The sequence below is a fragment of the Equus caballus genome, chromosome 16 (assembly GCF_041296265.1).
Source record: "Equus caballus isolate H_3958 breed thoroughbred chromosome 16, TB-T2T, whole genome shotgun sequence".
Taxonomy (NCBI): Eukaryota; Metazoa; Chordata; class Mammalia; order Perissodactyla; family Equidae; genus Equus; species Equus caballus.
Window position 1 is genome coordinate 56,065,769 of NC_091699.1, and position 26,357 is coordinate 56,092,125.

Consider the following 26,357-nt stretch of genomic DNA (forward strand, 5'->3'; position numbering starts at 1 on the left):
CCTAAAACTAGTCCGTGAGTTTAGCAAGGCCATAAGATACAAAATAAGAATACAAAAATTAATTACATTTTTATATACTGGCAATGATCACATGACTATTGAAATTAAAAATACAGTATCACTTACCATCACTCACTAGAAAAATGAAATACTTAGCTGCAAATCTAACAAAACATGTATAGGACTTGTATGCTGAAAACTATAAAACACTAATGACATAAATCAGAGAATCTAAATAAATTGGAGAGACATACTATGTTCGTGGATTGGAAGACAACACAATCAAGACGTCAATTTTCCGCAAAATGATATATAGATTTAACATATTTCCTATCAAAATCTCAGGATGATTCATTTTTAGATATAGAAGATTATCCTACAGTTTTTATGGAAATGCAAAGAAACTGGAATAACTAAAACAATTTTGAAAAAGAAGCATAAAATGGGAGGCATAAGTGTACCGAGTTTCAAGACTTACTGTGTAGCTGTACTAGTCAAAACTGCATGGTGATGGTGGAGGGATAGACAAGATCAATCAGTGGAACAGAACATAAAACCCAGAAATGGACCCACACAAATATGCCTAACTGATTTTTAACAAAGTTGCAAAATGATTCCGTGGAGGATAGAGAGCCTTTTCAACAAATGGTGCTGGAGCATCTGGACATCCATGAGCCAAAACAACACCAAACCTTAACCTGAGTCTCACACCCTATACAAAAGTTAACTCAAAATGGGTCATAAACTTAAACATAAAAATGTAAAACTATAAAACATAAAACTACAAAAAACAATGGAAAACTAATTTGAGTTGGATTTCTGATCCCAGTAATTTAAAGGTCCTGACTAATATGCTGGGTAATATCATTCTTGAGCAAAAACAAGGTGCTGTTTTATGGCGATGATACTGTTTCTCTTTGGTGCTTCATAAATGGTCTCTGAAGATCGCAAGAAGTGTCTTAAATCATCTCCAGCAATGGCATCAGCAGCGCATAAGATGTGTATGGTTTTCCAGAGTGACGCTTTTGGGGGACAGAGTTTGGGTATAGAAGTTCTGTCACCTTGAAAACAAGAGAGCTTTTTTCCTTTATAATCTCAGTTTGCACAATTTCACACTTGAGGTGGTATTCATCTTGCAATCCTGAGAGTCTTAGGCAATTCCACCCCTTAAAAGAGCAGAAGGCAAGGGTGATCTCAAAAGGGCTGCCCTTCCTCCTCCCCACGCAGGCTCCCTGGAGAATTCAAACACCTCGTGGCTGGCTCAGGCTCTGGGCACTTTTGTGGGCATGGGAAAGAACATCACTGTCCCATGTAGGGTCTGATGCTCCCCTTCGTTGGCTGATATCACATGAATTTCTCCTCTCTTCCTAGATGGAGGCCTCGTGTCTTTCTCCTGCAGGTACAGGAGGTCCCCAGTTTAGCTCTGCCCTCAGGCTGGAGGGCACTGAGAAGCTCCTGCCCAGACCTAGGCCCTGTCTGGTCACCTCTGCCTGTACTCCAGCCTCATAGTGGGGCTTGGCATTGCTCTTGCCCTGGCCTGCCCCTTTCCCTGTCCCCAGATACTACTGTCTGGTTCCAGGAGCTGACTCAGAGCCAGGGGCTCAGCTCCCGACTCCAGGCTCACTTAGCAGGGCCCTGGCCCTCTACTGGGCTATCTTGCTTCCTCCTGCCCTGGCTATCTCCTTGTTGCCTTACCAGTGGCTTCTCATTGCACCTGGCTGACCCCAAAGCCAGGCACCCCGCTTTCCTGTTAGTCAGATGGCTGTGGGGTACTCCAGGGGAATCCCAGTTTGGCTCGTAGCTCTATGCCTGGCTGGGTCCAGGGGTGCAACAGAGAGCCTACTCTCCTCCCACACCAAAGTACTAGGTTGTAGCCAGGTTTCATTCCAGAAGAATTCCAAGGGGAGCAACTGACCCCTTAGAAGTCAGAATAGAGCCAGGCACAGAAGTGGACACTGCCATGGGAAATGGTGGGGAAGTCTCCCTAGACTCTGCATGTCACACCAGGGACCAGATCAGATCTTGGGGGAGTCTTGTCAATCCCCAGGTATCCACAGGGGGCCCAGTTGGTTACAGGAACCCTGGGAAGATGCTATAGTTTGGGGGTCAGTCTCAGTGGCTCTCAGGACCATGGCCAAAGGCCCACAGCCCAGGGAGTGGTTGGAGGCACTGGGCCAAGCCCACCAGCAGACTGGCATGCAGCTGGTTCTTCAGATGAGAGTGTCCTGCAGCCAGACCAGGTAAGGAGGGAAGTCCCATCCCTGCCCCAACTTTGTCTCTCTCCCAAGTGGAGCTTGTGTCAGGAAGCAAGGCATGACTTGCCATGTGGAGTTGTGCCTGAGTCCGAGTTGCAGTGCTAGAGGGTTCCCGGCACCCAACAGGGCATTCCTGAGCTCAGTCTCCCCACAGAGGAATTGCAGTCCTGGGGCCCAGCCCTCATTCTCAAGCAATCCTCTTCCACTCTCTAGGAGCCAAGGAGGCAGGACTTCTGAGGAATGCTGGCTTAGAGGTTCCTGGCTGATTTCCAGGGTTGAATTAATTTAAGAGTGGCAAAACTGGGGTAGACTGAAAAAGCCAATTCTTATCTCTTTTCTTGAAGCTTCTGTGTCAAACCCTGCTAAAATATGGAGAGGACTCTTGAGCCAGAAGGCCAGGTAATCCTGTGTCTACCCTAAATCAACCCACAAGAGGAGCCTTTTAGAAATTTGAATTGCCAGCGACACTTTTGGAAGCAAGTACTCAGAGTGCAGTGTGTTAGATGACACAGTGACAGATGACTCAGTGAAGTGACCTGCATCATAGAAACTGCTGGTGCTATGAACACCGTTCTTTATCATGCAGCCAGGAAGTTGAACCAACTGGCCTAGTAAGTAAGCTTGGCAGGAGAACGTGAGGAGGAGCAGGGGAGGGGAGCCAGGTGTGAATGGAGAGAGAGGAGGGAAGGGATGCTCCAGGAACCCGGGAACGAGGGACTGCAGAAGGGTGGCAGTGACCCAGGCAAGGATGGGGACACAGTGAGGGGAGACATCTGGCTGCTTAATATTTTCCAATTCTCCAGTTTCTTGAATGAAAGACTAGTCTTTATGCTAAAAGGAGTTTTCCTGTGAACGATTTAGGGAAATTCTGACAGTTATAGTCTTGGTGAGAAGGGATTGCTAGGGCATACCCAAACTTGAATGTAGGGATGGATACAAGAGGTCAGGGCCAATGGGAGCCCGGCTTCAGCCAGCATTCAGAGTGTGCACTGCACACCTAGCCCCTCATGTAGGTTAATTTCCTGGGTCACCTGTCTCTGAGTCACTTAGCGCACAACATTTCAGGCCTTGCCTTCCAAAAAGTATCTATCACTAGCTGTATTTCTAGGACTCCCCTTGTTGATTTAGATACAAGATTACCTTACCTACTGACTCAAGACTCTTCTCCCTGTGTTCATAGGGTTTACCTCAAGAGCCTCGAGGAGAGCAGATAGGAATGGGTGTGAGAGAGAACGATGAGAGATGGGTGGCTGTCTTCTGGTTGCTCAAGGTAGAGAGAGGGAGACAGCAATCAACAATTATAACACCTTGCCACGGTGAGTGTTTAAATAAAGCTGAACACTGCGTATTTCGGAGCCCAAAGGAAAGGATGACTAATTGGGAAGCAGTGGAAAGTGAGATAAGGAGAAGGGAGTTGGGGAGGTGCAGCAGCTTAGCAGGCCTTGTAAAATAAGTGGTAGGAATAGAGAAAGGAAAAGCGGGCTTTCTAGAGAGGGTGTGGAAGGGCACGGATGCAGATCAGCCTAGGCCTGGTGCATCTGTGGATGAAGGGATGCTGTGGCCCTGGGGGTGTTGCAGTCCTGGGAGCCGAGGTTGGAGAGAGAAGCAGCAGTTGGATCGCAAAGGACTATGCGTGCCATGTGAGGGGATCAGAGCTTTATCCTGTAGGTTACCAGGGGAACAGCAGAGGTCTTTGAGCAGGAAGCTTTGTTTCTTAGGACTGCACTGGGTATTCAGCCTTCCGTACCACCCTGTGAGTATAAGGGAAGTTACAGTGATAGTCAGATCTATGTTTTGCTCTTGTAGTTTCATATTCCCCTCCCACTGGCTGAACTGAAGGACCCCACCCCAACTATGACATCTCAGAGAGACCCTGAGAGGGATGCTCCTGCTGGTAGCTCCAGGCTCTCCTAGTGCCAGGCCGCTGCACAGCTCTCCAGACTTAGGCTGCACTGGGCCTCTCTCCTGCCTCCATCCGGACCGTACGTGTTCACCTCTCCCACAGGTAGGGATGTCACTTCTTCTCTGCATTCTGTCCTGCTGGAGGGCCTCACAGCAGGCTTACTTGAGCCCAGGAGTATCATAGGGTTTGGTCAAACTTCTTCTTCCCTTTATTCTTTTTAAATTAAGACTTTATTATTTAGAGAAGTTTAAGATTCACAATCAAAATTCTTTTTTACAAAGTTTGAGACCCACCACTTTCTTCCCAGAGTGCAGGGCTGGATATGAGGCTCAGTTTTAAAAAAACCCTTTGCCGGTTTGGGCTATTGCTGGAAGCTTTTCTGCCTCCCCTGGGGCAGGTCATCAGCGTGAGCTTATGGTTGTGTTTACGTGAATTCCCAGCAACTCAGAAATATTTTAGAAGGTAAATTGAATTTCGGCAGTTTTTCCATTGTGATGCCACATTTCTCTTGTCTACTGTCAATAGTCATGTGGAGGAAGGCAGGGAACATGGTTGATATGGGCAGGTCTGGGACTCAAACTAAAGTGGTTCAAATCCTGGTTCTGCCACCTACCGTGTGTGACCTTGGACAAGTTACGTAGTCTTCCTGTCTCAGTTTTCTCATCTATAAAATGGGGGTAATAACAGTGTCTACTACACAGAATTGTGGTGACAATTAAATGGATGAATAAAGTTTAGTGCAGCATCTCACACAAGAGAAGGGCTCAGTAAATGCGATGGTGATGACGGTCACGTGCAGCTACTTTCTGTTTCTGTTCACAGGAGGAAAAGGAATGTGGGTGGTCAGACTGCAGTGGTGTACAAGGGAATTAAATTAGTAGGACTTTCAGATGAGTTGATCTGTGGGACACTGCTTTGCCTTTCAGATAAACAGAGTTGTAGGGGGTTGGAGAATATTTTTCTGTGGTTAAGGTTCAGGCTAAGGCTGACAACTATTCTCGTGGAAGATTTCAAATGTAGCTTTGCCCAGAGTCAGGGGAATAGATGGTCTGGCCTGGACAAGTATTGTCTCTGTGTGATGCTATGGCTCTCATCATGGGATGTGGGGGAGTTTGGTGAGCTATTGAAAAAGACAAGTTGTGGGGCTTGCCCTGTGACATAGTGGTTAAGTTCACGCGCTCCACTTCGGTGGCCCCGGGTTTGCCAGTTCGGATCCTGGGTGCGGACATATAGACTGTTTATCAAGCCGTGCTATGGCAGCATCCCACATATAAAGTAGAGGAAGATGGGCGTGGATGTTAGCTCAGGGCCAATTTTCCTCAGCAAAAAGAGGAGGATTGGCGGCAAATGTTACCTCAGGGCTAATCTTCCTCAAAAAAGAACAAAAAAAATAAGACAAGTTGCAAAAGGAAGAACTTATGACCCTTTGACTCTTGCACTCTGGTCATTCTGAGAACAAGGTGCGGGCAGGCTCAGAGACTAATTGAATTATTGCTAGAAGCCCCCAGCTCTCCTTGGGCAGCAGAGGCTCCAGGGTCAGAAGGTTCCTGAGCTGCCAACTAAGAAAGGCTAAGTCTTCCCAGCCCTGGCCTTGGAGCCTGGGTTGCTGCTCTGTGTTTAGCCTGAACACAGTAGGCAGGAAGTGTCCTCACGAAGTTCATTGTCTCAGGCTGTTCTCTTTGTTTATAAGCAGGAAATGCCATATGACTACTGGAACCCCAAGAGGCGTCCAAACCCAATGTCCTAGCAATTTTCTGCCCCAGATCTGGTAGGTAGGACAGATGGAGTGCTCACTTGGCCGGGCTGGATGATGCTGTGTGCAGAAGGCCTGCATGCCCATGTTTTTCAGTGATTGCCAGTGCTGGTGGATTTCATGGGGCAGCAGTAGCAGACTAATCACCAAGAGAAGGGATGTCTTCTCCCCATACCTTAACCTTTTATTTTTGTGTGAAAGAAATTTTATGTCATTAAAAACTTATTAACAGGGGGCTGGCCCAGTGGCTCAGTGGTTAAGTTTGCGTGTTCCGCTTCGGTGGCACAGGGTTTCTCCATTTTGGATCCCGGGCGTGGACATGGCACCACTCATCAAGCCATGCTGAGATGGCATCCTACATAGCACAACCAGAAGGATCTACAACAAGAATATACAACTGTGTACTGGAGAGGCTTTGGGGAGAAAAAGAAGAAGAAAAAAGAAAAGATTGGCAACAGACGTTAGCTCAGGTGCCAATCCTAAAAAAAACACAAACTTTAGTAATTAAATAAAGTCAATTTTAGAAAAGAAAAAAAATCCCCATCCCACCACACAATTATTTTTGCACATTCTTCTTCAGTCTTAGCCATGTTGTGTGGATAGTTTTAAAGATTTGCAACCAATAATCTACAACTTACAGTGTGGTTTTCACACAACATTATGTCATAAGCATCATTACTGTTGCTATATGATGTCATAAGTATTCTTGAGAGCTTTATAACATATATTCCATTGAGTAACTAGACTATCATTTATTTAGTCATTGCCTATTAATGAACGTTTAGATTGTTTCAACTTTTTGGCTATGACAATGACTGCTGTGTGAATGTCTTCGTATTTATCATTGGTTTCTTCCATTAAATTCTTCCTTTGGATGAGGGATGGGCTTACTGGGTCAAAAGATATGAACATTTCTTTTTTCTTCTTAATACATGTTATTTTCCAAAAGATGGAACTAATTTACAATGTTACCAGCTATGTATGATGGTACCATTTCCTTCTCAACTTCTCTCACACTGGCTGTTGCCATTAAAATTTGTATTATTAATTTTTGTAGCTGAGATATAGTATCCCACATCTGCTTCAATTGCCTTTGTGGACTTATTAGTCTTCCCTCTATCTGACCCTTTAGTCCAGAAAGATCTCTACCAATCCACAATTCCCTGCTGGTCTTAACTTTCTAGGACATCCCTACAGCCCCCAACTTAACCCTGAATATGTTTTCACTGATTCTTAAACCCAGGTAGAATCTCCCTGCCTGCCCCTGGCTCCTGCCAGATTTGATTCTCCTCTAGATTCTTCTAGTGTGGCACGTTTTCTGTCTAGTCAACTCCTCCGGTTGTTTCAATTAAGAAATTACTGTTCCATGCTCTCTGGACAGCATTCCTCCCTTTCCTGATGGTAAGTACTGATTTAGACAATTAGTGCAGCTGATGAAGAACATTTTCCCATACATTTGATTATAATGTGTTTTCTCTTGTGGAAGTTGTCTAAGTCCTCTGCCATTTCATTCACTCATTCATTCATTTATTCATTCATTCCACAAATATTACTGAGTACCTAAGATACTCTGAATGGTAGAAATATGACAGTGAAGGACCACTCTGGCTGCTGTGTTGAGAATAGACATGTAGGAGCGCAGAATTCCAATCATTAGCAGGTTGTTGAACTAATCCAGGAGAGAGTTGATGGTTGTTTGGACTGGAAGTGGAGGTGAAGAAATGATTAGATTCTGAATACACAGACAAGGAAGAGCCTACACTATTTGCTGATGGATCAGATATGCCGTGTTAGAGAAAGAAGCCAAGGGTGACCCTTTGAAAGCTCTTCTTATATTAACTTCAGAGAAAATATTTTAGTTTAGGAAGATTTGAGCCATTGTGACAGAGTCTACCACTCAGCTCTTGGGTTTATATTTCTTTCTTCTACACAAACGTTATTCTGAGGAAATATTCTCTTTTGGCTATGTTAGGTTTTGAACAGTTCAGGCCTAAATAAGCCAACCAAGCACAGCTGTGGGGGATAGTGCTAGACGTCCACGAAAACCTATTCTCCTGCTTTCCTACACATAGTAGCACTGGGCATGAGGCAGCCAGATGCATCTCTGGGACCAAGTATGGGCCAATGAGAGGGGAGTGGAAGTATCCCTTCCAGGTAATTGCCACACAAAGAGAAGACATTTTTTTTCCTCTTTTCCTACCCTGTAAGCTCAAACACAGATGTCAGATGTGCCGATGACTTGGCTTTGACCATGAGCCAAGAACAGGGGAATAGATTTACTTTGGTAACAGTGACTTGAAAGACACTGGGTGAAGGAGAGGAAAGAATGCTGGAGTTTAATGGCAGGAAGATTTTCCCAGCACGAGACCAATATGTACCGGGAAGTAGGGGCTGAGGTCAAAAGCCTAAAGGGGAAGTTGTTCCACTGTGAAGAAGGCAAAACATGAGAAACTATCCTAGGAGAAGGCACTCTTGCAGTCACTGAGGAGGTGAGTAGGAATGACCCATTAAGTCTTTCAAAAAATATGTCTTTTATTTGCCATGCACTAACCTTGATCTATGCTAAGGGAGGGGGAAAATGACACCTAACAACCTTCCCCATTAAAGTTAATGGGGAATCTCCCATAAAGTCTAAGGGCAGAATATGGCGTGATGAATCTATATGATTACTTCATGAAGCCTCTCAAAGATAAATAAGGCTCTTAAGAGACGTGTTTATTGGTGAACAATTTATATCAGTGTACGTACCATCAGCTGGAATGTAATACACAATTGCTGGGGATAAGGCAGGGAACGATTACCAAGTTTGGCTCCAGCTGGCACTGCACCCATGGGAATGCAATAAATAACTACCGAATCACAATGAAGATAAATTGGTCCACTGGGTGAGCACTTCCAGAGAGCCAACGCACAGCTCCTTACTCTCTTTAAGGAGCTGGTATTGCCTGGTCCTTGGGGAAGGCAGCAAGGTTTCCCTTGAAGACTACTTTGGAGGCCAGGTCAGCATCTTTGGCAGGAGGAAAGGAACCATGCACCAATACTCCAGGGTCCTGTCCAGGCACCTGTGAGGCTAAGGTTCAGCTGGAGAGACTGAACTTTCCTCTTCTCCTGAGCCCTCTGAGTGTCTGTGGCTGGAAGAACTCTGCCCACTTCCCTTCTCTGCATCTTCCACATGTTGTCATTCTGAGGGGACATTCCTATAATTCCGTTCCTCAACCCCCAAATACGTCTAAGTCTTCTGTGGTTTGGCCTTTACTCCCCTACTCTGCAGAGGCTGCTCTTGCTATCATTGGACAGTGTGATGGTTAATGAACACATGGGCTGTGAAGTGGGCCTGCTCATGTTCAAATCCTGGTCTTGCCATATATTAGCTCTGTGACATTGAGTCCAGTGTCCCCATTTGTAAAATGCAGATAATATTTATGAAGAGAGGCAGTATAGCATCATGGTTCAGAGCATGGTCTTTCTAGCTAGACAGCCTGGGTTCGAATCTCAACCCCACCATTTAGCAGTTGCATGACCTTGGGAAAGCTACTTAACCCTACTTAAAAATACGGATAACAATAGAACCTGTCTCATGTGATTGTTGTAAAGATTAAGTTAGCTGACCCATGACACATGGTAATCACTCAATAAATGTTAGCTATTGTTAATTGAAGGCTTGTTGTGAGGATTACTTGAAAAATACAAATACAAGGCTTAGCTTGATGTCTAGGACATGGAAGCATTGGATAATTGTTTGCTATTACTAATTAAAGTCATTGATTGCCTCCCAAACTGTCAATTCAATTGGCCTTTTTTCCAGTCTTCATCTTTCTGGAATGCATTGGAAACTGTTGGTCCCTCACATCATCTGGAATTTCCTGTTCTCTGGGTATCTGTTGGCACTGATGTCCCCTACTTCTCCTCATACTCCTCCAGCTGTTCCTTCTCTTCGCTCATGAGCTGTTCCTTCTACTTTCTTTCATGTCTTCCTCCTTTACCAGGAAACTTTTACATGTTGTTCCCTAAGGTTCATCCCAAATACTCCTCTTATCTCCATCCTATATCCTCTCCCTGATTTAATCTGCTTTCTTGGTTTCATACTGTTCTGTCCGTCAATGACTGTAGTCCCCTCTCTTGAGCTTAATTCTAATATGTCCAAATGCTTCTTCAACACCTCCCCTGAGAAGTTCCACAGAGACCTCTAAAATCACCATGGTTCTCTAAAATCACCTCCATCTCCTGCAGCCTTCTTTTTCTTTTATGTTCTATGCTTCTGTTGGTGATTACGGCCAGTCATCTAAGCTGGAAATGTTGTCAACCTGACTTCCCTCTCCTTCAGCCTTTGTAACCGATCAATCTACAAGATCTGCCAATTGTTACCTCTTAAGTATTTATGAGAACGATCACCTCTTCATGCTCACTACCATTCCCCAAGTCCAAGCCATTTCATCTCTTAACAGAATTACTACCATCGCTTCCTAAGTGACCTCTTCCCTCCTGGCTTCCCCTGCCAATCCATTTCCTACACAGTAGCCAGGATTATATATAATACACATTATTCCAATCCCATGCTTAAATCCCTCAAGCCTTATTGCCCTCTGTAGAAAATCCAAAATCTTCAACACAGCCCACAGGGCCCATGGCCCCAGCTTCCTTTGTGACTCTCCAATGCTCTGGGGAGATGAAGAGCTCTGCTTTCCAGCCCGCATCAATGCTAGTTCCCTCTTTTGTTCACTGTTCGTGATGTTCCCTCTCCATGTAGCACCTTCCCATAGTTCACCAACTTTAGGATTCATTTCAGGTGTCAGCCTGCCCCACCTGCTTTTCCCTCTAAGTCTTATTGGCCCTTCTCGGCTACAGTCCTGTGCCCACTTCTGTCATTGCTCCTAAAACAACAAATTAAAATGGTCTTTGTTTGTGTCTATTTATCCCACTAGACTATGAACTCCATGAAGGCAGAAAGTGGTTCTAGTTCTTTCCATATATTCCTACACAGTAGAGTGTTGATAGGCATATCACAGGTGCCCAATAAGTCCTTTCTTAAAAGGATGAGTATAGAGAAATGGATTGGGATCCAGCTAAGGTAAGGTCCCCCAAAGGAGAGGCAATTTGCTGTCCCACCTTAATTAGTTGGGTGTGTGTGTAGAGGACTGTCTCCTTAGCTAAAGTTTCTAAAAGAATTGAAGAAAGCTATTAGATACAAGGTGTAGAAAATGGGGTGAGGATTGGGTATCAGCATCTACCTGGTTAGGGTTCTTCAGAGGAACCTGAATTGAATAGGGAGGGGCAGTATTAAGGACCCTCTTGGGGAATCATGAAGTGGATACTAGTAGGAGGTATGTTAAGCCAGTTGTGGTATATTATTTGCCACAGTAATTATTCCTCTCTCTATAACCATACCTTTTTGCCATATGATTTTACAGCTCCTGCCATCAGGAGGTGAAGTCTGTTTTCCTACCTCTTGAATCTGGTTTGGCCTTATGACTTGCTTTGGCAATAGAAAGTGGCAGAAGTGACATGGCGCCAGTTCTGAGCCTAGGATTCAAGAGTCTTTGTGGACTTTTCTCTCTTGAGAACCTGTCCAATCATGTGAACAAGCCAGGGTAGCCTGCTGGATGATGAGAAACCAGGTGGCTCAGGGCTGAGTCAGCCCAGTCATCCAGGGCAGGCATGAGAAATGTGAGAGCTCGGTGACTGTCAGCAAAGCCAAGCAACAGCTGACCTGCCTCTGACTGCAGGTGTATGAGGGAGCCTAGCCAAGAACAGAAGGACCACCTAGCTGAGGCCAGTCCCAATTGCCAGGACACAGTATCATGAGCTAGATAAATGGTATAGTTTTAGGCCACTTAGTTTTGGGGTTGTTTGTTATGTAGAAACAGATAACTAATACAACTTTTAACAAAGTTTGATGCGATCTGAGAGTCAGAGAAAGGGATGTGTGTCCTTTTCCCCTTACTCAGCTCTCACTGCAAATGAATGCTATTGTCCTTTAAACTTAATTTTACTAGACGTTATAGGAGAAAGTTTCTGGCTGATGTCTAGGTCAATGGCACAGCTGATAGATGGAATGGTCTGTCTACGTCCTGTCTCTAAAGGCTCAGTTCCAGATCCCCTTACATCTTTTGACATTATCCCCAAGGAGACCCAGCAGCAATGGCTACACCACCCACGAAGGACTATCTCAGTTCCTTCTGCCACTTCTTGGAGGTGTGCAATGATGGGCAAGCACGGGAAAGTGAAGACTGTGGCACTGACAGTTCTAGACTTGAAATCTGACACTGACTAGCTGTGAGACTTAACCTCCTTGAGCCTCAGTTTCTTCATCAGTAGAAAGGGGACAGTAATGTTTCCCTCATAGGGTCATCGGTAGGATTAAGTGAGATAGTACATGTGAGAGGTCAATCACATTATAGGGTTGTTGAGAAGAGTGGGGGGAATCAAGGATGCATGGGGCCTAGCATAGCTGAGCTTAGAAAAGATGTCTTCTCCCACATGAATGGCAAGACAGTCCCAATGCTCCCTTGCCAGCTATGGGCCTGGGTTAAGATTATCTTAAAGTCATCAGAGGGGGACTAGGGCAGATGGGGTTTCCCCTTGGCCTCAGAAATCGTGTGCCTGGCAGTGGGTCTTGCCTTTAAGGCCTTAGCTGATGTCTTGGTCAGGACAGGGCCATGCTCTTGGCAAACCTTCTCTGCTCTTTGTGCTGGTGGTGTAGTGTTTAGTGAATTTCTTCCTGTTTTTGAGTCCAGAAATAATTGTCTTGGCGGCCAGGGCATGTGTTTTCCTCATAGAAGGACATGCGAGTGGAGGATAGTTTGCTCATTTGCAGCTGATTTCCTCCTGGTCCCCCACAGTCTGAACCCCCACCCCTCAACATTGCTCCCATTCCTGTGGGTCAGCAGGCTGAGCCCAGGGGGGTGGATTCACGTCCACCAGAAGTCTGATTGAGGGTTAGGAAAAATCATTTGAGATGTGATGACAGTCACAGGCACAGACCCTCCAGTTGTGGCTGCTGTTTCTTTTCATAGACTATTCCCAGGGGTTCTCCATCCTAAGCAGTTGCCAATATCTGCTAAAAAGCTCCATATTTCCCATAGCTCTAGAAAACTTTAAAGGGGAAGACACTTAAGCTTTGGGTCATCTACTCTTTTTTTGGTGAGGAAGATTGACCTTGAGCTAACATCTGTTGCCAATCTTCCTCCTTTTTTTTCTCCCCAAAGCCCTAGTACATAGTTGTACATCCTAGTTGTAAGTCATTCTAGTTCTCCTATGTGGGATGCTGCCACATCATGGCCTGATGAGTGATGCGCAGGTCCGTACCCAGGATCCAAATTGGCAAACCCTGGGCCACTGAAGTGGAGCGAGTGAACTTAACCATTACACCATGAGGCTGGCCCCGGGTCATCTACTCTTTTTGTCACCCTCTATTTCATTCCATAGTCTTCCAGAATTTTTGTATATACACACATATATACACACTGATACATATACATGCATGTATGTATGTATCTCTCATATACATGTATACATAAAATGAGATAATACACGTATGCACATACATATATGTGAATATCTAAAATGGTATCATATTGATTAGGACCTTTTGTTTTTACTTAATATATCATAAACATCATTTCTGATCACTTAACCTTTATTAAAAGACCGCAATCTGGAGATCAAAAGCCAAATTCAGTGCATAGGAGATCTTGTTTGATAGTGTCTTTTAAAGACTTGAATTTGAATATCTGAGGAAGGGGTATATATCCTTCAATCCCTGACTAGTTCTGGAGGCACTTGAGATTGTCATCCTGAGTTTTATACCATTATTTATAATTATTATTAATCCATCATATCAATCAATATTTCTCAGTAGTAACTGGCATTTGGGGCCAGACAATTCCTTATTTTCTGGGACTGTTTTTTACACCACAGGACACTTAGCATCCCTGGCCCCCACTAACTCAGTACCAGGAGTGCTCTCAGATCAATGTGACAACCAAAACTGACCCCAGGCATGGCCAGACTGGGCCATCTGTTCTTGCCCTGGGCTAATGATGAGATCACTGTAGGTTCTCCTTCATAGATATGTTTAAATACAGTGATCATATGTCCCAGGCAGTCCCAGGGACTCCTGTGGTCCATATGTATTTATTAATAGCACGCCTTTTCACTCTCAGAAGTGGCCTTTGTTTGGGTGACAAACCGTTTTGTTACCCTATGTGTAAGGCCCCACTTCAGAAGTGGTTAGACTTGTCAGAGTTCTTCCCAGGAGGGACTAAATGTGCTAAAGGTGCTAAGTGTATCTTCTCAGAGTTCACCCGTTTGTCTGATGTGATGGCTTCAGTCGGGGTGGGGGGGTCGGGGGGGGGTGAGGGTGCCATTGGCAGATCCTACTACCAAATCTGGGGCTGAACATCAGGGCATTCAGTGACACAGGCACTATTTTTAAAAAAGTGTGTAGAAGATTGGTTTAAGGCCCTTGGCTGAAGAAACCGGGTGTCTGGGGACCTCTAGGATTCAAGAAGACCTGGAGCTTTACAAAGAGGGAGAACATGTTTTATCCACCCTCCATGAAACCCCAAACAATGAGATAGGCTGTGAGTGTGGAATTAACATTTATATTATGTACTGTGTATCTATTTATGTACTGTATGTATATCTGTGCATTATACATAAAACGAGTAAGAATTTTTTTATACATACACTCCTCACTCAAGAGCCAATTTTTGCCCCATTAGGGGCAATACCACTCCCATTGAGAGTGCATGCCCTAGACAGACCAGCCTAGGCTCCACGTTTTATAGATTAGGCCAGAGAAAGGAACAGAAGGAGAAAGAGTGTGAAGGGCTTCAGGGTCCTCTTGCCCTCCCCACCTTGGAAGCCTGAGTTTCTCCTGGGCATAGACAAAGGTGGAGGGTCAGCCTTGCGTGGGACCCTGAGCCAGCGGTCACTAAGATCACTCAGGCCAGAGGCAGAGCCAGAATTCAGGGTTCCCCAGTCTCGGATCAGAGCTCTGGCTGGTTGGAGAAGTAGATTCCATTGTATCAGACCTTGGGAACTCTCTAGTTAAGCTGTTCGTGAGAGGACAAATGCTTCATTCGCTCTGGCTTGGGAGAGGTATTCCCCCAGGAACCAAACCCGAGCAGCAGCTGGATAGCTGGGATGTGGAAGAAGAGTCATCCCAAACCTTCCAACTGCAAGGGAGCCGACTCTCAGCCTGGAAGGGGGCTTAGACTAACCTGGCTACAGACCCCACTTCTGCCTAATGCTGTTTCCAGCTGGATCCGTAAGCATTTAGAGCAGGCTCCATGCAGGAAACGTGTCCTGTGTTGAAAGCCAAGGTTCTTGCTATTGTTCATTCTTATTTATGGCCTTTTATGGGATTGGTGCTCCTTTAAACAGAACTGGGAGCCACTCCTTGTGGACAGCTCTGTTTATCGACACACGATTTGCTCTGTTAGTTACATATGAATCACCACAATCTGGAAGACCACAGAATTTTACAAGAGGTGGTGTCTTTCCTTCCGTCAGGTTTCTCAAATGTCCTTTCTGAACTTGCTCATCTATCCTCACTTTAGATTCATGCTTTTTGCTAGGAATGGTGTGTTGCTACTGGATTCTTAAAATTAAACCTATTCTGAATATATGTGGCAGGAAACACGTTAGGGATCAGTGCATGTTAATATCAGTATGAATCTAAATAATAATATTTATGAGGCTCTATGTGCCACATCTATACTAAGCACTTCCATGGACTAACTCATTTAATCCTCATAACTACATTGTAATGTATGTATTATTAATTCCCTCATGTCACAGAGGATAAAACTGAGGCTCAGAGGAGTTAAGTAACTTGCTCAAGAGTACACAGGCCCTGAATGGCGAGCTAAGATTCAAATTCTATCAGTCTGAAGCAAAGCCCGAGCTCTTAGCTACAGCATTATACTGGCCTGGAGAACTGAGGGGAAGAGCGTCCCATTTACCCGTTCTCTGTGAGGCACATACACTCCCAGTGCCACTGCTGGCGAGGAATGCAGTGTAGGGTCACAGAGACAGCACTTCCCTAAAGTCAGAAGATCTGATGTGAAGAGCAACACCTGCCCTGCCTCTGTTAAGTCTGTTATAAAGATCGAATGCTACAGTGTGCATGACTAAGGTCTTTATAATTGTAGGTTGTGATGGCTTTTATAAAAGATGGCTGTTATGCATATATACCCACCTGCCTCTACATGTCTGTATACAACACACACACACACACACACACACACACACACACACACGCGTGTATATCCAATGTTGATAGGCTTATATCAGGTTGCTCACAGTTGAATAAGCCATTCTTGGAATTAGGATTTCTGAACTGGAAGGAGCCTGAAAGATCATCTGTACTTTACAAATGAGGGCGACAAGGTTTGGTAAGAGATTTCTTTGTACCTTCTCCAGGGTTAGCAGAATGACACCGAGGTTTAGAAACTAATGACTCAAGGGTAGGTGGGGACTAAAAGAGTTGTAACATTTAAATGTAATATTGGAAAGCTTAGGTCACCCAGTGGGCAGAACCAAGTTCAGATTGGGAATGGAGAAGACTGGAACCAGAGAGACGATCAAGACTGCTGGGGCGAGCAGAAAGGGAAGGTTCTGGGTGGTTGGACAGTGCTATTTGTGAGGGAGGGTGTTCAGAAAGCTTTACTCCTGAGCTGACCTGATACTGTTTGTTCTTCACATGTCTTCATTTTTCTTTCCATGTGCAATGTGCAGTGTTCTATGGTTGCCTACCTATGGGTAATTGGGTTTTACTGCATTTCGGGAGGCTGGGCTGAGAGTATATACTTGATTTTTTTTGAAGAAGAAGATTAGCCCTGAGCTAACTGCCAATTCCCTCTTTTTGCTGAGGAAGACTGGCCCTGAGCTAACATCCATGCTCATCTTCCTCTACGTTATACGTGGGATGCCTACCACAGCATGGCTTTTGCCAAGCGGTGCCATGTCCGCACCCAGGATCCCAACTGGCAAACCCCGGGCCACGGAGAAGCGGAACGTGTGAACTTAACCGCTGCACCACCGGGCCGGCCCTATATTTGATATCTTACCGGGAGGCTGGCCTTTGGAGAGTGCTGGAGGGTGGCTTCAAGGGCAAGTCAGCTCTCAAGACTAGTAAGTGGTCGGGTAGGGAGCCCACATTGAATCCACCAGCCTCAGGTGAAAAGGCCAAGGTAAGGGGTTTGATTCCCAAAGAGGTGAGGGGCCAGTTGCTCTTTACAGAAGTGACTGCTTGGACCAAATTCCTTACTAATCTCACCCATGATACCCCAGACTCCACATCTACCCATTCTTCCCTCAGAGGTCTGGTTGACCCCACGCTCATCTTTCCCCATCTTCCTGCCCAAACTAGAGGAGAGGATACCGACAAATAATCCAAGTCCACAGCTGACAAAACAACCCACAGCACATGTCCTGTGTCCAGATGGGGACGGGGGGTCAACTGTATCGTCTGTCTTTATGGAAGAGAGCATGTTATTATACTAATTACAGTGTACTGGGCTTTACTGGGAGCCAAAAATAGATATCTGTGGCTTCTAGGGACAGGCACCAACATTCCTTTGGCTTCCTTCGCTATGTGATTTTTTTTTTTTAAATCTTTGCCTTGATTAGGAAAAAAAGGGAGGGGGTTGACAAAAGCTGTGCTGCCTTAGGCGTTTTCAGAAGGGCAGTTGCATTTGACCCAGGCTGCTGTCACATTGGCCCTGTTCATGGTGCTGTTCCCTACGGTCATGTGTGATTGCAAAAGAAACAGAACAGGCAGCCTCGCTCTGGTCTTCTACTCCAGCTTTTCGATTTCCAGCCTCTTCACATCTGTTAATGAGGCGTTGCACACCACAGCCCAGCCTGGGTGGGCCCAAGAGACCTTTTCCCTGGAGAAGAAATTGGAGAGAGGTTCGGGCTGACTCTGCAACATCATGAGAGAAGGAATTAGCATTTATTGAGCTCCCGCTGCGTGTTCCCCTGTGCCAGCTGCTTTTGCTGATCATCGCAAAATCTCTGGAAGGTAAATGAATTGGAGGCTCTAGATAAAGAAGCCAAGGGTGGAGCTGGAATCTGGGCCCAAGTCTGTTCGTTCCAAGCCTGTGTCATGTCAGGATGCAATTAATCCACGCCAGGAAGAACGAACTTCTTAGTGCCCTCGCTGTCCATGAAATATCTCTCGGGAGATACAGTGGAGGTGAAATGGGAAGGCAGAGGAAACACTTATTATTTCTGTTCTCAGGTAGGCATAATAAATTGATGTTCACAAACGCAAATGCCTTGGGTGGCCTTGTGGGATACGTAAATGTGAGTGAAGTCTGGTAAACAGAGTTGGAAGGAGGAAGGCTGTAATAGAACCAGGGAATACACGTCCCATTGAAAGGCATCAGCATTCACATTATTGAAAACACCAAGTGTGTCTGTGAACCAGTCAGGAACAAGCACTGCCATTTTAGGAATGCAGATTCAGATGTCCCTCTAGGGGTCAAAAGCATTGCTAATGTTTGATTTCTTCATTTTAAAAAAAGGAGAATAAATATATTACCTACACAAATTAAAAACTTACACACACACACATGCATATGTGGGTGCGTCTGTGTGTGTATATATATATTGAGTGGAAGGAATATGATGAGTTTTACATTATTATTTGTACTTTCCTTTCATATTTCTTTTACATATTAAAAGAAAATACGGCATGTGAGAACTGAAAGCAACCTTAATGTCTTAGTCTATCTTACCCATTTTATAAATGAAGAAACTGAGGTCCGGAGAGAAAAAGAATCTTCCCAGTTTTACATTGCTAATTATTGGAAGAGCTCAACTTGGAACACCCGTCTCCCACTCTGGCACTCCTTTCCTTACACACTCGTCCACGTACAAGTGTTTGTGCTGGACAGGAGCCAAAGCACCATGTATGGAAATGCTTGCAGCGGTTGTTACACTGCTTTAAGGTCAAGTTTAGGCAACGTGACTGTGTCCACCCAGCAGAGGAGAACCACACAGAATTTGCTTGCAAGGCCTCGTGGCTGAGAGTCGCTGTATGAAGAAGTAAAGATGTGAGCCTGGTGCTCTAATCCAACCAACACTTGGCCTGGGCTACTTGTCTGCTGTGAGAATCCCGGTGGGAGATGTCCTAAGGAGGACGCTCTTGATCTGAGAACAGAGTAGGGAAGTCCTCTGTCTGAATGGAGCAAGAGGCTCTGAGTGGACAAGTGAGGGGAGAATTTCCTTTAAGCCACATTTAAAGCCCCACATCTGCTGGGCTGAAGTTCATTCTAACTCTAGATGAAAGGTGCTTTGAATTCCTTGGGAAAAGATTCAGAATATTAGAGCTAGAAAGAACTGTGGAGAAGAACCAGTCAAATTCTTCATTACAATGGAGAAACAGCCGCAGGAGGAAAAGACGTGAACTCACTTGGGTAAGAGAACCCTGTGAAAATAGTTTTTGCAGGGTCCCTGTCTATATAAGCAACTTGAAACAATAACAAGAAATTGTAATTAGAAAATAATATGATAAATAATATATACAATAAATACAAATAAATTAAATAAATACTGTAATGAAATTATAATTAGAAAATAATAATTTTCTAATAAGCGTATTGGAAAATTCATGGGCCCACATAAGGCACAGTGATTTATCAGTTAAGATTTAGAATAATGAGTAGAGAAGAGGTACTTATTTGTTTATTGTCCTATCAGTGTAGGTGAAGATTCTTTGTGGACTCCAGGCACTGTCTCTTCCTTTTTAGGTCCATGAATCTTCTCTGGACCTCCTTTATTGTGAAGTGCACCATTCCTGGGTAATTTCATAACTCCCACTATGAGAAAAAGATAGCAATAGTCAAAATGCCATGGCTTTTGGGAACCTCTTTGTATTGAAACAAAATAGATCTCCTTGCCTCTGCAGTTCCCTAACTCCATCTATTTAGTGCTGGCCTTATCATTAGTCATCATGCTGCATCATGTTCTGTGCCACCTGTGAATAATGACTTCCCGTGGCTCTCTCAAAGAATGGTACTGTGCTTCACGGATGATGACCACCGTATCAGTCAAGGTCAACCAGAGAAACAGAATCAGTAGGATACGTATATATTGAGAGACTTATTGTGAAGAATCGGCTTATGCAATTGTGGGAGCTGGCTAGGCAGGTCTGAGGTCTATGGGCAGGCTATCAGGAAGGGTGGGCTGGGGCTCTCAGGCATGAGCTAACAGTGCTGTTCACAGGCAGAATTTCCTCTTCTTCAGAAAAGCCTCAGTTCTGCTCTTAGGCCTTTCAACTGACTGGACGAGGGCCCTTTGGATTATCAAAGATAATCTCCTTTACATAAAGTGAGCTGATTATAAGTGTTAAGCACATCTACCTAGATTAGTATTTGCTTGGATAACAGGAGACTATAGCTTAGTCAAAATGGCACCTAAAACTGACCATCACAACTACAAATGAAAGTCTTCCCCAGAATATGCTGGAAAAGATGAACGATACTTCATTTTCTGGTCATGTTAAGTTTACTGTCTAGAATTTTATAATGTAAATGTAGAACATGTCTTCCGACAATATCATCTCTTGATCTCTTTAAGCTGTCATCACTGCATTTCTAAACTGTGGTTGTTCTCAAAGTTGATTGCTGCCCTGCCTTCCACACCAGCAGTTAGGTTAAGGCCCATGCATGGAGCCGTTAGTGTAGGGAATCGCCATCTCTTGTCCAGCGTGGCTTACCACTGACCTGAGAGATCATGATGTCACTACATTGATTGATGGGAAAAGAGGACGTTGATCCAACAGGCCCAGTGGCTTTGTGGAGTAACAGTCTTGAAAACCCTTGGAGAAGACAGGTGCAGCCGACGCTAGAGGGCTGCCTGACAGGGAGCAGAGCCTGCAGAGGGGTTGTGGTGATTGCCCTGGGTGCCCACAGCAGGCGGTACACAGAGTAACTATCCCTGCTGCCCTCAGGAGCTATAGACTGGAGGGAACACTGTAGTCAGAGCACAATTGGATGAAACCCAACCCAGCGGCCCACGCACAGAACCTAAGGCCAACGGTTGATGGTGAACTGGTGGAAGTCCAGAGCCCTGACCTCTCCTATGTCTGGTGTAAGTGAGAGTCACCTCAAATCAGCATATCAGCAACATTCTGGCAGCCCAGTCTTGTGTGATCCTTTAAAAGAAATACCATGACAGCGAGTGGGAACAGTCTGCTCATCAGCTGGCCTTACACATAAGCGTGAGTCCTGGAGCTCCTCGGGGCATCAGTTCAACTCTACCCATGGGAAAGAGGGTCAGAGAGCATTCTGAAAGGAAGAAATAGGGATTGGGGCCCAATGGTTCCCAGTCCATGCTTAGGATACTCTGTTCAGTTAGTAGTGCTGGCCCTGGCTGGTTCCAAGTACTAAATTGTTCTTAGGAATGCCTTAAGGAAGGCATTCCAAAGCAAGGGGGCAGGGGTAGGGTGCTGAGGCATGGGGATTGGAGCAGGGGCTCCACTTACTTGCCCAGATCTGAGTGTGGTGCGACGGGGAGGAAATTGTTCAGGATCACACAGCTGGTTGTTGGCAAACCTACAGTGTCAGTGGGGTGTGACCAAGGAATTTGTTACCAGTAATTATTAAGGAACTGATGCTTGTAAATGCTTTATTTAAAAAGTGGGACAGATCTAAAGGAATGTCTATGATAACTGCACTCTTACTTGCACCTCTCTAGAGAGGCAGAGAAAAGGAGAAAATTAGAGCCAGCCCAGTGGGAACATAATCTGGCTACCTCTGTGTGTTTGTTTTTTAGAGCTAAGAAGGAAAGGAATGGCCCATTATGCACATGGAGTTGGAATGCCAGTCTACAAAGGCTACTAAGAGAGTAAACCATCACTAAAATGTGACAAAGAGGAGAAAACTTCAGTTCCCAAAATTCTGCATGGCAAACAGTACCTCAGTGCTTCAGAGATGGAGGAAATACCCAGAAAATACCAAGTGATGAGGATGTAGAGAAACTGACACTCTCGAACGCTGCTGATGGCAGTGTAACTTGTACAATTTCCTCTTCTCTGCTTCTCCTGAGAGAATAAGGATTGAGGGGACCTGAGGTACCTGGATATCTGCCTTCACAATCTATTTTATTTTATTTTGTTTTTATTTTTTCGGTGCTGACCAATCTCCAAGTAAACTCTGGACTGACGGAGCACTGACGGAGGACTGATGGAGTTCATTCTGGCCACTGAACTTCTCGAAGTCTTCGCGTTTTGACCTTCCTTGGTTACCTCAAAAGCTCCGCCTTTAGTCCCAATAAGTGCACTCAAAACTGACCCAACCTCATCAGCAGTCCTTTATGGAGTGGCCTAAGTGACAGTAAGAGACCTAGAATTTGCCCTAGCTGTGAACACTGAATAGGGATTTCCCAGGGAGATGGGAATGGAAGGCATTGCAGGCAGAGACAACAGCGTGGGCAAAAGTGTGATGTCTGGAATTGGCATAACCTTTTCAGAAATTGTAAGTTGCTTGAAATGACTAGAGTACAAAACAGCAAGTGGGGTACTTAAGGCTGGAGGGGATGGGGGAATGATCATTCATGGACGGTCTTGAATTCTAGGTTAGAGAATTCTGGATCTACCCCCTCTTCAAGCTCCCCTATGATAATACAATTTCCTCAGCAAAAACACTTTCATGTTTAAAGTGTCTTATTTTAAAATAGTGATGGGAGATTCCTTCCTGCCATCTTCCACACAGACCCATATGGATTCTGTCATGCAAATCTGATTATGCTACAGCCCTGCCTAAGACCTTCATTTTATCTCCACTCTATATGATTAAGCGTCATTTCCTTTGCCTGGCATTCGAGGCCATGCATGGCCTGTTCTTGGTCACTCTTCAGCCATACCTACCGTTGCTTCAGTCGATGGAGGTCATTTTGAAAGTGGGATTATACTAGACACTGGTGCTATACAGATGCCAAGATAAGATGTCAGTCTAGGTGGTGGGACTGATAAGCGAATGGGCTGAATGCTCTGATAACCCTGTGTGCAGGGTGTCAGAGAAGCAGGACTATTTAAGAACTCAGGGGAGAGAGAGGTCCAGTAGTAGAAATTTAAAACCTCGATTATGAGCAGGGAATGGAGACACCCAGTCTTGGAGTCTTGACAGAGCCCAGGGCTGGCGTCCCAGCCCTGAGAATTACATGCTGGATGCCACTTACTCTTTGTAAATATTATTTTCTACTTTCTCAAATGAGGGAAAGCATTCTTGCTCTGCCTACTTCACAGAACGATTTTGTAGGATTTAGATGAGATATTGTGTGCCAAAACCTTCACAGACTATAAGTACTTTAGAGATGGAAATCGTCATTGAGGGTATGGGCACATCGAGGTTGCTGGCATGCTCTGCCTCTAGGGAATCTGACCTAAGAAGGTGGAAATCCAGTTCCACAAGTGCATAGAGGCAGGGACTCTGCCACCTTGTTAGGCAAAATCACCAGAGAAATGGAGATGTCACTAATGGGAGCATAGTTTTGACCCTTGACACCCAGAATGCAACTTGGCTCCTAGAGGAGTGGGCCAACACAGCCCATCTGCAGGAGTTGACTGGCAACCTGCTTTGTTTGTGGTCCCCCAGGAGCCCTTGGATGAAGGACTGCTGCAGCATTCAAAGCTCAGTATTGATTGTCTTCATGATTTAAACACTCAGAGACTAAGGAATTGACTGCTTTGATGTGGATAGATGATTCCTGATGCTTTATGACAGGTGTGGCCCAGGGACCACTCCTCCAAGCCTGGGAGCATCATCCTCTGCTGTAAAACAGCTCAATCATTTCTCATCCCTGGCATCCTCACCCGTCCACTGGCTCTTCTCTCTCTCCTCTCTTACCTGCTAGTGCTGACCCTTCCTGGGCTGCTGCCAGATAAGGCGCTGGATGCTGTGAGCCTTAGGCTGCTGGGCTGCTGGGGTCAGAGTCAAGAAAAGCAAAAGATCAACATTTTATGGGGTGTCTTTTAGAGTCCTAGCCTGGTTATCCCATTACCAACTTTGCAAAATAGGTATTATTGGTCCCATTTTACAGATGAATAAGCTGAGGCTGAGGGTAACCATGTGCCTCACTTCACTGCCTACAGAAGAGAATGGAAGAAGAAGGAGGGAGAGGGGGACAGGAAGTAGAACTGTTTCTGGGGTAGAATAAATTGGAGTTGTGAACACAGTACTTTGGGGGCCCACCAGGCTGTATTGCAGGTGACTCAGGATGCAATGAGTTGAGAGGAGGCATAAAGAGAGGAGTAGTGGTAGTTTTGTTCTAGGTTGCTTTAAAACAAAAACTGTGGAGCACAGATGTAAGTGAGTCTATGTGTCTCTACACCTCTTGTATATACATACCTGCAGGTTTCTAGGTGGAGTTTCTTGGTGCCTTCTTTTCCTGATTTCCTTGGGGATGGTAGATCCAGATATGTCACTGGAAAGACCCTGGACATATCCAGGAAACCTCAGAAAAAGAGCTGGGCAGCCCAGATCCCACCAAACCGGGAAGATGGTCCAGAGCTCTGCGTTCTTGGTCCAAGGCCATCTATCCCTGCCCCTTCCAGCCCTGTCATAGACTGGGCTCTCTTGGGCACTCCAGCAGAGTTTGGTACCACTCTCTCTCACTCTGAAGATGGTCAAGTCCCAAGTTCATGAGCTAAGGAGGCTTTGTGGACAAGGGCTGGTGGGGCCCACTCACCTCGGGGAGGAAGAGTAAGAGAAACCCTAAATGTGTTTGGACAGGCTTTCAAAAACTCTGCAGGGAGGTAAATGTGAGCAACACAGGAGGCCAGCTCACTGTGTTGATCTAGATTAAAGCAAGTTCACAAACATCAGATATATGACTCTTGGTAGTAATGCCCAAGATGGAAAAAATGTGCTTACCAGTAATCACTGCAGAACAGAATGAAGACCAGACAGAGGCCAAAACAAAGGGTCGAGGGGACATGAGGGAGGAAGGGAACATGGACATAACAATTTCTCCTTCAGTAATTCAGCAGACATTGACCAAATGCTTACCCTCTCTAGGTACTGGGATACAGATATGAAGGACACAATCCTCGTCAGGGAATCACAGGGTAGACTTACAATTATCAATGAGTTTGAAAAGTTTGACAATAAATCTATGCCCAGAGGTCTCTAATATGTAATCTATAAGAGGAAGGGAAAGCTTCCTGGAGGGGATGAACTTTGAACTATGTCTTGATGGATGAAGGATACGTAGACCTCAGTGCTTGGCATGTCCTGTGAGCTGAGCAATGGGACATGGTGTGTTTGTACAGGTGTGAGCTTGTGTGTTGGAGGCAGAGGCTGGATGGTGGAAGGAGATGCAACTGAAAAGTAGTCAGAAGAGACCATGGACGCTTTGGGTGCCCTTAGTGCTTTGAAGACTCGGAGGAGCCAGTGAAGGAGGGGGTGGTGGGTCCACATCTGTGTTCTATAGGCATTGCTCTGACGGCAGCGTGGAGGCTGGGCTGAGAGGAGACTTGTCTCAGTAAGGCAGGTAAGAAACCATGAGGTCCTCATGAGTCATGGTTTGCACTGGCTTCAGATTTAGAAATACAGGACTGCTGGTGACTCTTGGAGGCACTCAGAGGGAGAGGCATTGTGAGCTCCAGGCTGTAGCGTGGTTACGTTGCAATGTAGTCATATCAGTCATGGTTCTTTGTTATAGGCATCAGAAGCCAACCTCTGCTGAGTGAAGCAGAAGAGAGTTGGATGGAAAGGACACTGTGCATCTAGAGAGTCAGCTGAAGGGCGATGACGGAGTGGAAGATGAGCAGACTGGAGCAACATCCAGAATCACATGGCAGAGGGGTCTGGAGAAACTTCTGCTGCTGTGGCCATTGAACCCTGGGTGACATTGCTGCTACCTCTGTGCCACAAACTTGAACCTGTAGCAGAGAGGGAGAGAAAGAACTCCACCATTCCTGCTTCTAGCTCCTGAGTCAAAGCCCAGCGTGGGAACAGGGTCAGTGGGTCCTGGAGGTGGCCTGTGCCCTGACTTGCAAAGTCTTCTGAGAATGCTAGTTTCTGTCATTGTCACTGTCTACAAGGGCAGGCAGGCACTGAAGACAATGAGGACTTGTGGGGGAACTTCCCAAATAAAAAGGGGGTTCAGAGGTTGGATGGCCAAGTAAAATAATCAATATTCACTATCATATCCTTAGTTGAGAATTGAGAAGTGGAGGGTAGTGTCTGTGTTGACGGCAGTAATGTTCTCTAACAGGTATTGAGTGATTACTCTATGCGCTAAGAGCTCTAGATGCAGAATCTCGTGACAAATGCCTTGGAAGTGACTAATATTATACACATTTTACGAAAGAGGCAAATGTGTTATAGACATGTCCCTCCACACAGCTAGTAGGTGGCCGAGCTGAGATTCTAGCCTAGGCAGTCTGTCTTCAGAAACTGTAGTCACACTTCCACCAACGAGGGCAGTG

The 26,357-nt window shown here is 45.3% G+C and overlaps 1 long non-coding RNA gene across 1 annotated transcript; it reads left to right on the forward strand.

The window, feature by feature from the left end:
- Positions 1–4,167: 4,167 nt before the first annotated feature.
- Positions 4,168–26,086, forward strand: LOC111768371 (uncharacterized). Its single transcript, XR_011427311.1, has 2 exons — positions 4,168–4,260; positions 25,589–26,086. It is a non-coding gene; the product is annotated as an uncharacterized lncRNA (long non-coding RNA).
- The last annotated feature ends 271 nt before the right edge of the window (positions 26,087–26,357 follow it).